The sequence below is a fragment of the Pleurodeles waltl genome, chromosome 10 (assembly GCF_031143425.1).
Source record: "Pleurodeles waltl isolate 20211129_DDA chromosome 10, aPleWal1.hap1.20221129, whole genome shotgun sequence".
Taxonomy (NCBI): Eukaryota; Metazoa; Chordata; class Amphibia; order Caudata; family Salamandridae; genus Pleurodeles; species Pleurodeles waltl.
In genome coordinates, this window is record NC_090449.1 from 78,607,598 (window position 1) to 78,622,312 (window position 14,715).

The following is a 14,715-nucleotide window of genomic DNA, read 5'->3' on the forward strand; positions in this document are numbered from 1 at the left end:
TTAGCATACCCAAATGTTGACAATTGCCGTTAACAAAGAATTGATTTTGTTCACCTGTCGAGTCTAGATGTATACTGTCTCTGTTTTCCAGCTGATTCTGTTGTTGATTTGTACTCTAACTCTCAGTGTTTAACTATAAATGCTTTAGCTAAATTGAGATTCTTTAGACGATTTGGTCAGCCTGTGTTGTTTGTATACGTTTATCATTTGGTTTTGAGATTAATCTACGTGATATTAGCATTGTTAATCTAGGGAAATAAACATTAATATTACTAAAGGTGTGATTATTCATGGCCAAATGGGTCATGGTGCGTAAAGATTATTGACTCCAAAAGCATTGATGGCATTTATTGATACTGATGTGTATTTTGAGGTTGAAACATTTTTGTTGTGGGGAGAGGGGCCTTGTGCCTGGCTGTATCTCAACAGGCAGGGAGACAGAGGAAACTTATGCTTGCAGTGAGGGACAGCTGTTTGACAGCTCTCCCTGGCTTCAGAGTGTTTTCTGTGGCTTGTAGGCAGCTGTAAAGCTGCTGCCAGGCCATAGCAAACGGCTATGTCCCAGGGGTAGGCACCCCAGGACATAGCAGGAGCTGGCCCTAGGGTGTGGCTGTCCCCAAGGCCAATAATGGCTTCTTGAGGGGGCTGCACGGCCCCTCCTCCAACACGCATTGCCCTGGGAGGTGGTGGTCCCAAGGTCTTGGGGGTCAAAACAGACCCCCTTCATTCTTTTATTAAAGCCCCGGGTGGTGGCGGTCCCTAGGGTTGCAGGGGGGTAGGCCACCCCGCTTTAAATGTATCTAATGCCCTGGGTAGGTGGTGGTCCCTGGGGCTGGTAAGGGACTGCGTGGCTCCCCTGCACTTATTTTATGGATCGCCCCGGGGAGATGGTGGTCTCCGGGGTTCTAGGGGAGGACGTCGGGCCTCCCCAACACAAATAAAGCACTTTGCCAGGTGGAGGTAGTAGTCCCCAGGGCTCGGGGTCCGCGTAGCCCCGCACATATTTTATGTATCGTTCTAGGGAGGTAGCAATCCCTGGGGCTGCAGTGAGGGCACACGCACCCCCTGCATTAAAAGCACAGATGAGCCCCGGGGAGGTGGCAGTCCCTGGGGCTGTGGGGGGGCCGGGTGGACCCCCTGCACACATTATATTTTCAGCACCTGGGAGGTGGTAGTCCCTGGGGCAGCGGGTGCATTAAAATGTCAATGCACCCAGGTCATGGCTCACCCGGGGGCTCCTTTGAAAGAGGCACGGGAGCTTGCGCTTCAGTTTTTTTTTTTTTTTTTTACTGGATCAGCAGATCCGCTGCAAAACCAGTGAAAATTAATGAAAAAATACTTTTTAGCACTGAGGGGTACCTCTGGAACCCCAGCACCAGAGCTAAGGGGTAAGGGTGACTCTACCCTGGCCCTTTTTCTTTTTTTTTTACATATTTTTTTCTGCCAAATTTGGTGTACCTTTCTGCCATCCAGTGGTTTGGGCGCTATCGCTGTTCAAAATCCCCATGAAAAAAGGAATGGGGAAAATGCGTTTTTTCTTGGCCCCGCTTAACGGATCACCCTGAAACTTTCCAGACAGCAGCTGAAGTGAGCACCATTTTTTTTTAGGAAAATTTTGTGAAGATTCATCAAACGGAGCCAAAGTTATTAGCAAAATAAAAATGCTTTTTCTATGGAAACTAGGTCCTAACTTTAACTACCGTGAGGCAACCGCCAATAGGTAATACATAAACATATCAAATATATATATATATATATATATTTTTATATATATATATATTACAATATAACAAAATAAATCTATTTTTCCACGATGTACGACATCACACAACAAATGATCGCTCTCCCAAGAGAAGATTATCGAGCGTAATATCTGATTTTTGTGAATATACTGGGTTCTCCCTTTAGCGTTTTTTCTCTTTCTGTGTCGCTTTCAACATGGCTGACAGAAAGAATGGGAAGGAGGTAGAGAGCCTGAATATCTGGTGACATTCATTTTCTATGCTCCTTCCACAATCTTTTCCCAGACAGCCCTATATGATGTCTGATCTGCTTGGGCAGGAAACACGACACCTGCAGTGGCCAGGAATGTTGAAACCAAACACAAAAGGAAACCGAGAGGCCCACTTCTTCCTCAGTTCATTAGAGAAAGGAACAAATGATAGACGGGGGAAAGCATTCAGGCAAAGTCATTATCTAGCACTGCTGATATCACAAAATCAGTTTGGCTAAAACCCAGACTTCTCTCACAACACCACAAGAGGGAAGGTGAAAGGATTTGTCAGTAAAATAGTGGACTTTTTTTTGCAAGGTTGGGGAGCAGATGACTGCCGTATAACTGCATCCCAAAAATATTTTATCTAGCATGGAACTGACAACAGGGAAACTAAATCCAGATGCACATTTTTGGAAAATTTCATGAAGATTCATCAAAGGGAGGCACAGATTGCTATTGCAAAAGAGGTCGCTTGAGGGTTGGGCACAACCAGTAAGGACCAATAAGGTCGGAACAATTGTGTTGGGTGGTATGAAGGCCCATATTTATACTTTTTTAGCACCGTATTTGTGCCATTTTTTGACACAAAAGCGGCGCAGACTTACAAAATACAATTAGTGCTGCATTCGCGTAATTTTTTGGCGCAGAAGCGGCGCAAACTTACAAAATACACTTGTCAAAAAATTACGCGAATGTGGTGCTAAAAAAGTATAAATATGGGCGCACATGGGACCCCATTGGGGTTGTATGTACGCACTATTAGTAAGGCCTCTTTGTATGCTTAGGTTATTTGTACATGTGTGTGCCTACATGCTCTGGTTCACTGAAGAATGCACATGGTCGAGAAGATTTGAGGAGGACACAGAATGCAAGCCAACCTGCGCAGGTTCCTGAGCATGGACCAAATGTGTTAGTGAATGCATTCACTGTACACTGTGCGCTCACTTACTGTCTGAGCGTATACACCCGGGATCAGGAGCCTCATGATGGGCCTGTGAGTCCATTTGATACTTAGGTCAAGACAATGCGACTGACTACGTTGCAGATTCAAGTTTGAAGCTACCACACAAGAGAAAAGCAAGCAGCGGGCACACAAAAAATGGGGCAAAAAGCAAGGCGAAAGCAGTGTAAATGAGGAAAAAGCAAGGAGAAGGCACACAAAAAAGGGGAAAAAGCAAGGAGAAGCCAGAAGGAAGGATGATACAGCATGCACGGGGACAGATGGACCTGGGACCTGCTCAATGGGGTCACGCTTCAAAATGCTGGGACTGTGTGTCCATTTGATAATTTGGTCCAGACAATGCCACTGACTACCTTGCAGATTCAAGCTTGAAACTACCACATGAGGGAAAAGCAATCAGCGGGCACACAAAAAATGGGGGAAAAAAGCCAGGAGAAAGCAGTAAAAATGAGGAAAAAGCAAAGAGAAGGCATACAAGAAAAGAGGAAAAAGCAAGGATAAGACAGAAGCAAGAGTGATGCAGCAGCACGGGGGGAGCTGGGCCTGGGACCTGCCCAATGGGGTTGCACTGCAAAATGGCACAAAACATGTCATAATGGAAAAATGCCTCAACGGGAAGCAGAATCAAGGACCTGGGGATTTCATAAAAGTAGAACAGTTTCCGAACAGATATTCTAAATGAGAAAAAGTAAGCAGAGCTAACGAGTCATGCTATGAAGGACATGAAACTATGATCTGGGACAATCAGCGGATGCAAGGTGCAAACACTGGATGATGTAACTGAATGCAGATTTCTATGGGTACTGAAATCATTGCAGAATGCTCCCTTGCTTGAATCTGGTCTCCTTGTCTTGGTCCAACTCATCAAAGTAGCTTTTGTTGGCCAACTATTGAACCATGCTTTACCAATCCACCAAGACCTGCCTCCAACCTAATTCTAGAAGAGTTACCTTTGATACTGTTTCCATCTAAACTGCAGTAAAAAAACGGGGTTGTTAGTTGACTGAGGTGTGAGTCTTCGTCAGGCAACAACCATAATCATTGCCAGAATAAGCCACAAGCAATCCACAAATTAACCTGTGCTCAACCCACTGGTAGCTTGGTAAGAGCAGTCAGGCTTAACTTAGAGGCAATGTGTAAAGTATTTGTGCAACATTTCAAACAGTAACACAGTGGAAAACACACCCACAAAGGAGCCCACAACAGAGCTGGAAAGTTAGAGTAGATGCTAATAAATAAAACAAGACCAGAATGACAAACATACAATAAGTAGAACCAGAGATATTGAATATTAAATAATAAACTGCAATGTAGTGTCTAAAAGCACAAAGCATTAGTGGAGATATCTGGTTCAACGTCACAAGTTCAGGTCAACTGCGAGGGAGCGTGGGCCAGCTACAGGGACCCAGTTATGCCAGTTGAACAGAATACCTTGACACCAGGTTGTGTAGCATTGCGGAGATCCACGATGAAGATGTGTTGTGCGTCCGAGGTGATACGTTAGTTCCAAAATGCAGTGAGGCAATGGTGTGAGGTCCTGTTGCGTTGGTGTTGAGGATCTCATTGACGGGACTTGCTATGCGACGGCCGGTGTCAGGGATGCGATGTCAAGGCCATGCATCAATTCCAAAGAACAGCAAAGCTGCAATGCAGAGGTTTAACATTGTCGTTGAGGCTGCCGTCAACGAGAGAGGTGAGGATCTGCTCTGCGGTGGTTCTGAAGGTATTGTGTCGGACCCAAGATGTGGGAGGCTGTGGTGAAGTAAGTGTTTTGCAAAGGGTCCAATACACACAGCAGCGGGGATGCACCAGTTCTGCTTTGGGATGTACCACTCAGCCAAAGAAATGCATTGGTTCTGCTCAGGGATGTGTCACTCAGCAAAGAGGATGGCTTGGTTCCACTGGCAAGCAACTTACACCTACTTCCAAGGTTCCAGGACTGGGGTGGCACCACTGGGCAGGTTAAACTCACAGATAGCAGAGTGCAGGTGCAGAAACAGGGTTGTTGGAAGTCTGTTATGTCCCTGACACTTCGGATCCGAAGGGCAGCCAATTAGCCCTTGGAGCCACTCTGGGTTCTGGCTTCAAGAGATATTGCACCTTGTCCTCTGGGCTGTCCAGGGCCTACTGCGGGTGACATATGTATTAAAAAGAAAGGTTTGGACCTGGCAAAAGGTTTATTTTGCCAGGTCGAAATGGCAGTTTAAAACTGCACACACAGGCTCGGCAGTGGCAGGCTTGAGGCATGTTTAAAGGGCTACTAAGCGGGTGACACAATCAGTGCTCCAGGCCCACTGGTAGTATTTACTTTACAGGCCGTAAATTAAATATGCCAAATGGGGATAGGCCACTATTATGATGTCTAGAGGAGAGAGCACAAGCACTTTAGCATTGGCTGGCACTTGTAAAGTGCGCCGAGCCCTTATACCAGCAAAACCGAGATCAGGAAAAATGGAGGAGAAAGGCAAAAAGTTGGGAGGAAGACTGCCCCAAGGTTGACAGGTCTAACAGCCGCTATACTGCCTGCTTGTTGGTAAAATCTCTTTCAGTTAGAGCAGAGTACAGAGAGTTACAGAGAGTAAGAAACAGATGCTATCAACCTTCAAGGTTCCTGTTATAGATAATACATGGCTCTGGACGGACGTACATACATTGAAATTTGACATAAATATATTGATTAGTCTCTAAGACTTTACCAGTTACATGGCTTTGTTTTCACCCTCTGTTTCTACTTTGTCATCCAACAAGATCGGTGTCTCCCATACTAGCCTGGTGCATGATGCAGAATAACAATTGCGGGGCTCAGACATTTCATCTTATGGACTAAACTCCTTCTTGTCAATTCTAGTGAGAAAGCTTCCTAACTATTACTCCTATTTATCATGACTTTAACATCAACATTGACTCTCTTGACTCAAGTCCTCCCCTCCTCTCTCTCAGCTCACCTAACTTATCACAACTAACCAGCATATATTAACAGAACCACCTATTGAGTCCCTCCACGATTTATATCCCTATCCCACAACTCATCACCTACTACGAAACGAGAATCAAGTGCAACCTCAAGGGCTTTGGATTGAGTATGTTCAGAACATCAAAGCTTTAAAACCAGACCATCCCACGCCTTCATTTTAGTTGCAAGCTCACCCCATTCATCCTAAGCCCAATGATTATTTGTGAGACATGGGAAATTCAGGGGCCGCTCATCACATTCTGCAGGGGCAACATCATTTTGCTTTAAACCACTGAAGTGGATTGTGTAAACCCATTGAGTGGTAAGAAGTGTAGGATCACTGCACCGGGACAACTTTCCTACCACCCAGCGTTCCCCTCTGTCTCCCGATAAAAATGATACCTCACTTGTGTAGGTGGGCCAAGTGTCTGTGACATGGAAGAGCCAAAAACATGTCAAAATTGAGGGGGAACCAAAGCGGATCGAAAAGGGCAGTTTGAAAAAAATAACCAAGTGGACAGCTTTGCAGACCACCCGGAGAATACCACTAAGTGGTTCATTGAGATACTGTTTGGAAATGTATTTAACATGATGAAATGACTGTGTAGGTCCCGCCGTTCCCAGCATGTATGCCCCTTTGTGAGACCCTGTGTGCCAATTTCCTTTTAGCTCCCATACTCTGGAAGGTCAGAGGGAGGACTTCTGATATGTCACGACTGAACATTCTGAAAGTAAGGAGGTAACATGCGGGTCTGTTCTGCTATTTCGCCCTTTTTCCCACAGCCTATCTATACTGATTTGGCAGTAAGGGGCAAAAGGGTGGCATTGGTTGAAAAGAAGCATAAACATCACTTATGGCCAGTGTTTTCAATGGAAATGCAGAAGTGCTGGTACTCACTGGTTAAAGTACCTGTTAGTTGCTGAATATTGCTGGTACTCCCCCATTAAATGTATTGCAGCAGGGCTGAGAAGCGCAGGTACTTTTCCTTTCAAATGAAACAAGTGCAAATACTCAGTGCCGGAGAGTACCAGCACACTTAAAGCATTTCTGATGGCCATTCGGAAACTGGGATACAATATGCTGACAATACACCACCTATACTGCTGAGTGAATTATGCTGCCTAGGAACATATAGGGGATGTAAACAGTTCAAAGAGGTTGTTACAGTTTACCAGAAGTAAATAGTTCCTATTGATTACATTGTGGTACTTTTTTGGGCATTGCAGTAAAAGCAATGGAAATGTTAATGATTAAAATTTAAAAAAAACTACTGAATCCAACAGACGTCAATTGACACCAGTTACCAGTCCAAATGTGCATATCGACTCAGCAGAATTTTGTCAGTAGCAGTTAAGTGTGTATTGCAAATACATACCAGGACCTGTACCTGAATTCAGTAGAAAACATTTCTAACAATTTAGGTTAAAAAAACAATGTTCAAAAACTACTGGGCTAAAACCATCCGCAAGCAATGCAGCAAACACCACAATCACCAGAATTGGTGCGCCAGCACTCTCTCCCTGTAGAAAAATAAATAACTCCCTTGAGATCCCATGAATTGTAAATAAGGCCCTTGATGGGTGTGTTTTGGCTTACACTTTAAAGGACCTATAGAATTATCAGCCAATCAGGCACCAAAGATCAGCCACCCTGAAGCTTTTTACTCTTCGTCTGGCCAAAGGCAAATGCCTTGGATAAATTCCTTCAGTATACAAAGCTTTATCCATTAAAACTCCTCTCCTCGTCCCAAGGCTCCAAGAAACCTTCTTGAAATTCCATTGAGGGATTGAAAGCCTACCAGTTCCAAGTGAGACCTAATGGACGCTTCCATGACTTGTCACTAGTTTGCTCCAAGCTTGACTGGGTACCCTGCCTGGCAAAGATTGTCAGATGCTGATAGCTGCGTCTTCCACCCTTTGTTCATGTACGAGGTGTCATGGAAGATTTGTACAAGTCATAGTTATGCATGGTTTATCCAGTGCTTAATTTGTAAATAAAAACGTGCCGTACCCAAAGCTCTCCTTAGAGACACGTGGCTGCTGCATTTAAATGTATGAGCACAGAATACTGAGGCAGCGTAATCTTAAAGCCATCTCGGGCCTCTTTAATCCATTTACAGCTGCCCCCTGAGCTCACACTTGCAGCTTTCTGATTTCTCCCTTTGTGGCGCTTTTTCGTTTTTCTCTTCCTCCGCTTTTCTCAGATGTGTTTTGCTTGCACTAAGTCATGATGCAGAAAACTAAGTGCCGACCCTAAACAATAAGTGCCGGTGCCCCGCACCAGGAACCACCAGTTCAAATTAAGCACTGGGTTTATCAATGCCCAGCCATGTATGAACACGGATTAACAGTGTTACAGACTAAGAATGTGACAGGGTAGAGACACAAATACTTCCATACCCATTCACACCTGTGTTCAATGTGTAAAAGAAGAAGTACAGGGTCCCAAAGTTTTGTTCAGAATCCTTTGGCTGTCTCTGTCGAAGGGAGGGGTCCCGAACACCACTGCGTAGCCTTGGTTACTTTTCATGCCTTTTTATCTTTCATCCCTGCTTTTGCCCTTTGTCATTTTTTCATCTTTCCCTTCCTCTTTCTCCCCCCTTTGTTTTTTTATCACTTTTGCTCTAGATCAAAGACTGTTGAGGAAAATTAGGTGCTGGTCTCCAAAACCGGTGCCGGTGTGTGACCCACCTGCAAATTCCAGCTCAAATTAAGCACAAGGTCACCCATTCCTCCCACATTAATCCCCTTGAAGCACCACCAAAGTGATTTCCTCCTATATACAAAATACTCAAACATATATAAATAAGTAAACCGGAATTTCCAGAAGTGTTCTAGCTACCCATGTGCTATGAGTGAATAAAATTCCTCTGTTTATTTTGAGCATTAGTTTGTTTAAAATGTCCATAAAAATGCTATGCGGGGGCACAGTAATTCAGCAGACTTGGAGAAGTCATCATATGCGGTTCTCTACTTAAAAAAAAAAAAAAGCACAGATGCATTGGGGCGCCTGGTCTCTGAAACAGACCTTGAGCTCTGCATCACAGGCTGAGCCTTAGTCCGCCCGGTGCAAGTGTTCTTCAGGGCGAAGAGAGTGGTCTTCCGACAGCCCACGACCAGAGGAATGTACAAACAGAATGAGCGCCCCCCTGGGAGTTATCCAGGTAACTGACCCGACCGTGCGCGGGTATAAAAAGCGCGCGCTGTGGCCGTCCATTGAGCTCGTCGGACACCTGAACTCTCTGGGAAGTCCGTGGTGCTGACTGACTATTGGCGGCCTTTTTGACTGAGTGCGCCACATGTGCTGGGACAGAGAGCCCGAGCCTTCCTGTGTTGTCCGTTGGCTGTCTCGGTTCAGTGGCTACTGGTAACATCGCTTGGTGGTTTTTGGAAAACCCTACCCTGCTTTTGAGAGCGATGTGAATAGGGTTTAATGCAGAAGAATACATTGTTAGCATCAGTGTTTTAAAGGGGCAGGTACTGAGTACCTGCACTTCTCAGCAGTGCTGCAATACATTTAATGGGAAAGTACCAGCACTTCCTGGGAGCAAACAGGTACTCTATCTAGTGAGTACGTACACTTCTGCATTTCCATTTAAAGCACTGGTTAGCAGGGGAGTACTGTCAGGCCATTAGCCCATGGTCGTCAAACAGGGGATAGCTACAGCTTTCCATGGCTTTCCCCTTTGCTATGCCTGGAATTCCCTTGCTACTCCTGGACTTACACCTCCAGACGGCAGGGCAGTGGTTGGACTAGAAAAAAGTAGAAGGCCGTTGTTTACTTACTTGTTCCTTCACTAGCAAATAGGAGGCTGTTGACGAGCAAGGGGTGGCGCCTCAGGTCAACCCTGTCTTGTCATTGGACGTTCCAACATTGCATTATGTCACTTCCTCTGTCCATGTGACTTAACGTTCATGCATTATCCTGACACTTTCCCAGCCATTCTGAAGTCAGTAGATGGTATTAATGTTGCAATATCTTTCCCACCTCTAATGATGCTTACTATGTTATTTATGTTATCGCACTTCCATACGTGCCTTAATTTGATTTGTACACTTCATAACACATGCTTCCAGGTGTGTGGCCTGCTCTGGCAAAAGGATATATGGGATAAAGTACCCCTTCCATGCATTATAAGGATATTGCAAGTCACTGAGGAGTTTCCTGATCATGTAGAAGAATGAAGCTGAAGTCAGAGTTCCTTTATAAAGTTATGCAAACTCTGAGGTGACTTGCAGAATCCTCTTCATGGAGAGCATTCTTTATTCCTTGTAATACATGGGCACACAATCACCTTTCTAAAAAAACACTTTAATCCTTAGTCCGTAGCTCTTCATATAAAAACACAGCATGTTTACAAATTTATAGAGCAAATATTGTCTCTCTGGTGCAAAATTAAACACATCCAAAATGCTGTTAGATATTTATTTCAAAACGATTTTAGAACCAGTTTAATGCATGTCATGGTTTGTTGCAGTAGCTCAGAATGTGTAGAAGCAGACAGACACATTCTAGCTTTTCGATAATTACCTAATTAAAAAATAAACATGTTTCTATAAATATCTCCTGTCTGCTGGTCACTGGAGGGCTGAAAAACACAACAGAAGAAAGAAAAGCTACATTTTCTTTTTCTCCTTTAAAGAGCTGCTTTACATATGCTCCATAACCTGACCTGTCTTTCCCCTCAACTGCTGGTTCTCGCAGAATACATTGTGTCACAACTCAACAGTAAGTAATTATTACTGTGGAGCAGCTACATTATTTCTTTATAACAGGTGACTGGGTGTGTCAGAACTTGCCTATTATAAAGAAATTGGAGACATGTTTTTATACAGGGATTGCAGAATCCTAAACATCATATTTGTATTTCTTCACGATGCCATGAAGCTACTCAGGCTTGCCCAGCCCTTGGATGAAGAGCTTGGACATTAAATGATGTGTGACAGTTGCATTTGACCTCTGTTGTTGGGTTGATGTTTTAAGGGGTCAATTCCGAGATTTGATCCCTCACATGCCGATGACTGAATAAACAGAACTAAAAATGATAGATTTAGCGATTGAGTTACTTTTGGCAATAGGTCACAATCTGATCCATTCTAATGGGTCACATTCGAATCCATTTCATTTTCTCACTTTGCTTCCATAAACCAACACTAACCAAATGACATCATGATGTCCTTTGACCTGGTTTGATAACCATGTTTGGTGGAGGTGTAGCTGCCTGACAGACTTGAAGATGCTAGAGCAGTTGGCCAAAGAGTCTGGGAATGGAAGATCTGACAACCAGCCTTTTCCTTGAGAACTAGAGGTGCAGACACCTCAAATTGTGTTGAGGGTCCCAGTGTCGGCCTCAAGGCAAGCAGGGTTGGGCTGGCCAGACCGGGCGTCAGGCATTTCCCGGGGAGGCTGGAAGGGCAGGGGCTGCTTTTTTTTTACTTGGGCCCCTTTTGTAGTAGTGAAGCAATTTTAAAAATACCACAGAACTCCTTGTATTTCCAACAGTTTGCAGGCAACAATAAAAGTGCCAAGATAATTCTGGTGATTAATGTACCTGCTGGAGAGAGTTTTGTCTAGTGGCATTTTTGACTATTTTAAGGTGGCGCAGAGGAATATTATTCCTGATGCAAAGACCGCATACTATGCAGATCACAGAAGAGTAATTTATGTACATAGCTCAGTGGGATACTGATTCTTTCACAGAGATTCCTTTGTTACTGTGGAGTTCATAAGTTACAGTCATAATCTAGCACAGTGAGATATTAACTGCCATCAAAGAGCTGCATGAAAACTCAACTGCATGGTACAGGTTGGACAGGTTTTTCCAATCTTTCATCACCCTAGTTTTGCTAAAAATTGTTTTTTTTAGATATAAGTAAATTGTTATAGTAAAGTCAACCCTAATCACTGGCTTACATTCTGAATCCTGAGTTTATGGTTCCCCAGACAAAGCACTCTTATAAAATGCCTGCAGTATGGATGACATGGGAATCCTACACCTTGTAGTCCCCTTTGTAACCATTTCTATACACTGAGCTACACATGTATGATTCATTGTCTCTTTATGTGTGTGTGATGTAAAGTGCTCCAACACCCTTCGCCATTAAGAAAGGCGCTATAAAATAAATGAAATACATGTGAGAGAGGGGCTTATGCAGAGAGGAGAGAAACTGTTAGAGGGTGATGGTGACGGAATCATTGAAGAGCCCCCAGTAAAGATTGCTGTATCCTTCCCCATTGTAAGGTAATCATTTGCTATGCTTTAAAAACTAATACAATTGAGGGTATAATGAAAAATGTGTTGTAGAATGCACTGTTTTTGCCATTTTCCCCAAATTTTCATGGGGTGGGGAGAACCCCCAAACCCCATTTTAGCGTTCAGGCTCTCTTGCTATGTACCCTATGGGGGCTGATCTCACAAAATTTGCCAGGGCTGCTTTGGGTTCCTAGTCCGGCCCTGAAGACAAAGTGGAAATTGTATTCCCCCAGCAAGAGCACACTATGGACTGCCAGGGACTCAGGGGCCCACTACAGGCCAAAAGACAGAGGGACAGGTAGCTTGATAGATGCTCTGGGCAGAACCATGCCCTTGGGGAGCGAATGCAAGGCTGCAGAGCTTAGGCACGGCACACATCTACCTTTGTTTAGTCATGACTTAAGGAGAGTTGCTGCAGGGCCTGTTGAGTAAACATGACCTATAATATCAATATAAGTGCACTGTTCCATACAAGAGAAAAATAAGGCAACCAATGTTCATACTGAGTATACTCAGGAGAGCCCTCAAGCACCCACTTGGGTGACCGGTATCATCATCGGGCTTACTCCTCGCCAGACTGGTGCTGCAATGCCTGGCGGGCAACCCAGCATTCTGGGTGGCACTCAACCGTAGTAAGATTGCTAACAACACGGGTCTGGAAAAACTAAATAAGAAATGGAGAGTGTAGAAAACAAGACAGAATGTTTAAAATTAGCTCTGAACCTAAGCCATTATTTTAATGTGATAGAGAAAGGGTTCAGGCCAAGATTAAAAACAGAGATTTAAGAATGTTAACTGGAAATAATGCACCAGAACGTTCTATAATTAGGGAAGGTAGTTAACCTAATCCTACATGGTCAACATGTTTCGCGTCTGAGGTTGGTCACAAAGTGATCCCGTGACGCTTCTTCAGAACCCACGAAAAACAGTCTTTGATTATTGAACTACTTCTCCTATGTGTCAGACATTAATCGGGTGCATTAATAGTCACTTACAGAGTAGAAGACAAAATATGTCTAAGTCAGTTGGTCAGTACAGTCGCCCTGCATATAATCAAAGAGACACACAACAGTTAGTGCCAGTGGACAACGCAGAGAAAAAACACACACAATTTCAACAAATAACAGTGGTAGTCACCCTTAATCAGTGAATAATGAATACACACTTATGAAAATAAAGTATGGTGAATCAAACAAAATTGTAAGTGGTTGCGATGCTTACCATCCCTTATTAGAGATTGGGCTCCCTAGGTCTGCGCTAGCATCAACCAAGGAGAATGAACTAAATAAAAATAATAATGGTATGAGGTAATTAAGCATCGCAAGAGATATATGGAGACATGAAGTTGAACAAGTTAGAGTATTGATATCAGAATTGAATCAATAATTATAGTATTGAATGCGTATGTACACACATAAAATAGAACCACCCATATCTGAAGTACTGGAATAGAAAGAAAAGGGGTGCGTGGCCCTGTATCAAATATTGAAAGAAGTTGCTGACAACTGGCTGCACAATATTGCCAGAGTAAAGTCTAGGGATTGCCGCAAATCTCCATCGCCAATTGAGTCTGTGCCAAAGCGTATCTAGAGAACCTATGGTTCATGCGGTTGCCCAGGAAAGCAGAAACAGGAAGGAAAGAAGGTAAAGGGGTCACCATGCGGGGGAATCACTCATATGATGTGAGGATTAGGTCCTATAAGCGTACCCAGTATCCCCGGTGATCCCTCACTTACCTCGTAACTTCCTTAGTTCGTCCCGGGACCTACCCCTGCCGCGCGCCTGTAAACGGCATGTTGGAGCGGCTCGAGGTTATTTAAACATGCGCTGAATAGCGCGACCATACCGGAACCAACCAGCTGGTTGTTCCAGGTTGTCAAAATAGACGAAGGACTAACGTTGCGGCGGCCATATTAGGTAGTCCGTGGATGGTGCATGTTCCAATGTCAATCTTGGCCCCATGGAAAAGCAACGTAAGTTGTGGGGGCCATATTGTGTTCTCATAATGAACGTGAGAAGTTAACAGAATGTGATAGTAGGGCCACCGCGAGGTGGGAACTGCCCTAAAATTGACCCTTTCTTTATGTTCGATTTGGAAACACAATACTACAGTCCCAAAATAACGTTGGAAGATTATTGTCCTAAAAAAAATTTTTAAACAATTTTTTGAAAAAGGAGGAGGAGTATGAACTCCAGCAAGTGAATCAACCCTATTAACAAGAACTCCCAAGTATGTTGGAGCCTCTTTAGGGAATATTGTAAAAAAAATTATTTCGACAAAGTGTAAAGACGGGTAGATGTCGGTCTGTCAAAATAGTACATAATACCACCGGAATATGAAGAACCCTAGCTCTGTCTAAAGTTTAGGGAGTTAATAAATTCCAGGGTATGTCATCAGAAGAAGGAGAGGCAGAGGCAGACGGGTCCATTGGAACAGAGAGGAACCTCAAATGGTTACCCGAAGCCAGGGCAGAACTCCTCCCCCACCGAGAGCCTAGTGGTTAACCTTTCCAACAGAATTCTCTCTACTGATGAACTTACAGCCCTGAAT